We start from the raw sequence: 3,129 nt of genomic DNA on the forward strand, positions 1-3,129 counted from the left end.
AGAAGGTACGAATAAGGAATTAATGTTTTTCTTTTCCCTGAGATAGCCAATTATCTCAGGACTATTTTTCAAATTAATCCTCAAGGCCCCCACAGAATTCAAATGCCACCTTTGTCTCATTCAAGTTCTCATAGCTATTGTTCTTCCTCTTTATTCTCATTCTATTTATGGATTAATTTCTACACTCTTTTGGGTATAGGCCAAGTGTTCCTCAGGTTCCTGTAACTGCAGGTGATTCAGCTCCTCAGGGCCGTCCAGACACGCTCCCTGCAGTGCACTGCGGTGTCCCCTGACCCTGGAGCCACCCAGAGCTTCTTCTCAGAATTAGGCCTGTGTGGTTCTCCGTCCCGTAAACTTTCGAGTGGGCTCCTACAGGCGAATCCTGTGTAAACATGCGTTAATTAGCCACTACAATGTTTGGAGGAAAGTGGGTAAAACATCGAAGTCTGGCGTGTGCCTAACAGAGAGTGCTGTTTCAATATGGGGATTCAGCAGGAACACCTTCCTTAATAAGTTAACCCAGTCGATACTGAGCGCTACTAGCTGAGAGGTACTAGTCTAGACATTGGCCACATAATATAGACGAAAATCCTTGCCCTCATGAGACAAGTGGGAGGAGATGGGTGATAAATGGTTGTTTGAAAAAAATGTCCCCAAGGGGCGGTGCCTGTGGCTCAGTGAGTAGGGCGCTGGTCCCATACACCGAGGGTGGCAGGTTCAAACCTGGCCCAAGAGAAAACTGCAACAACAACCAAAAAATAGCCGGATATTGTAGCAGGCACCTGTAATCCCAGCTACTCAGGAGGCTGAGGCAAGAGAATCGCCTAAGCCCAAGAGCTGGAGGTTGCTGTGAGCTGTGATGCCATAGCACTCTACCGAGGGTGACAAAGTGAGACTCTGTCTCAGAAAAAAAAAAAAAAAGAAAAAATGTCCCCCAAACCTTTCTTTTTAGTTGAGCTATACCATGTATAGTAAAATGTACAAAACTTAAGCACAAAGTTCAATTAACTTTTACAAATTTATATACTTGTGCAACCACAACCCATATAGATCAAGATGGAAATAGAATATTTTCAGCCCCCGAGAAGGCTTCCTTGCTTCACTTCCAAAAGTAGTGACCCCCCAAAGGTAGTTGTTATTCTGATTTCTACCTATAGTCTTTGTCATAGATATATATGTAGGAATTATTTGTCATTATATGTATATAGTTATCTATTTTATTATTATAAAATAGTTGTCTATTTTAAATTACACACGAACTTTATGGCCATCATGTATATATTCTTTATTATTATTATTTTGAGATGCAGTCTCACTATGTTGCTCTCAGTAGAGTGCTGTGGTGTCACAGCTCACAGCAACCTCAAACTCTTGGGCTTAAGCGATTCTCTTGCCTCAGCCTCCCATATAGATTTTTTACATTATACAGTATTCCATATTATGAATATGCCACAATTATTTTATCCATTGTCCTGGACATTGTATTGTTTCCAGTTTGAGGATATTTGGAATAAAGTTGCTATGAACATTCACATACATGTGAATGAGTAATCACATTACTGATGTGTGTGACCTCAGGAGTGGGTTTTCCGGGTCAATTTTATTTACATGCACACACACACATGCACATATATATAATGACAAAAATCACTCATAAATATAAATGACAAAGAATTCACGTTCAATATGTAAAGCGCTCTTACAGATCAATAAGAAGGTGCTGCTACAAGGGGAGAACCTGGTCTCAATGACAGTAGAGGGACCGCCTCCTAAAGATACTGGTATTGCCCAAGTGCCACTTGCTGGAGCTGCTGGGGGTCCAGGGATTGGCAAGGCCGCTGACCGAGGAATCCCAGCTGAGGTTCCCATGCCCCAGGCTCCTGCAGGACTTGCTGGGCCAGTCCATGGGGTTGGTGGGCCATCCCAACAGGTGATGACCCCACAAGGAAGAGGTACTGTGGCTACTGCAGCAGCTGCTGCCACAGCTAGTATTGCAGGGGACCCAACCCAGTACCCACCTGGCCGTGGAGGTCCTTCCCACCTATGGGCTGAGGGGCACTCCCTCCAGGCATGATGGGCCCGCCTCCTGGTATGAGGCCTCCCATGGGTCCCCCAATGGGGATTCCCCCTGGACGAGGGACTCCGATGGGCATGCCTCCTCCAGAGATGCGGCCTCCTCCCCTAGGGATGCGAGGCCTTCTCTGACCCTTGGCCACAGAGTTATGGAAGTAGCCCCACAGAGGCGTGGTCTCGATTCCTCAGGGCCACGTTACCACAGACCTGTTTGTTTGTTATGCTGTTGTTCGAGGAGTCTCACCAGATTGTCTGGTTTCCCTTACAGGGCCCCCTCCCCCGGGAATGCGCCCACCAAGGCCCTAGATTCATCTTGGCCCTCCTCAGCTCCCTGCCTGTTTCCCGTAAGGCCGTACATAGTCCTTTTATTTCCTGGTGGCCTATGAAACCGGTTTATAATAAACTCGTAAGAGAATATATAAATGCACCTATGTATTTATTTTTATAGAAAACTTTTGATATATTGGGTGCTTAATTGAGTCAAGGGTTGCCTTGGAAAAATTATCCCTAATCTTAGCCGCTTCCCTATAAAACATTTTACTTCATGTTTGCATCTGATGTAGAATTTCATGCTAAGAATTACAAAATTGAACTACAGTCAGACTTTTTCACCTGTCAAATTCAAATACTTTGTTGAAATAAACACTCCTATACTGTTGGTGAGGGTACGAATTGATATAGTCTCTTGGGAAGGTGCTCATCTAGATAGTTCCATAAGCAATACTTTATATATTTTTTATATCCAATAAAGTATGAAGCAAATGCTAAAAACAAAAAAAAGAAAGAAAGTGGCAGACAACTCAATTTTTAAACAATAAGCAAAAGACTTGAAACGACACTTTCTAATAATAGAGGTTATTTGAATGATTAATAAACATATGAAAAAGTGCTAATTAGGAAGTGCACGTTTAAACCACAGCAAAACACCAGCACCTCAGGCCACCAGAATGACTAAAATTAAAATAACTTGTCAGTGTCAAGGGCTGGCAATGATTTGGAGCACGCTGTAATCTCAGACATTGCTGCTAGGAATATAAATTGGTACACCCATTTTGG

The 3,129-nt window shown here is 43.4% G+C and overlaps 1 pseudogene; it reads left to right on the plus strand.

The window, feature by feature from the left end:
* Window positions 1-1,723: 1,723 nt before the first annotated feature.
* Window positions 1,724-2,379, plus strand: LOC128565591 (small nuclear ribonucleoprotein-associated proteins B and B'-like; annotated as a pseudogene).
* The last annotated feature ends 750 nt before the right edge of the window (window positions 2,380-3,129 follow it).

The sequence above is a fragment of the Nycticebus coucang genome, chromosome 14 (genome assembly GCF_027406575.1).
Source record: "Nycticebus coucang isolate mNycCou1 chromosome 14, mNycCou1.pri, whole genome shotgun sequence".
Taxonomy (NCBI): Eukaryota; Metazoa; Chordata; class Mammalia; order Primates; family Lorisidae; genus Nycticebus; species Nycticebus coucang.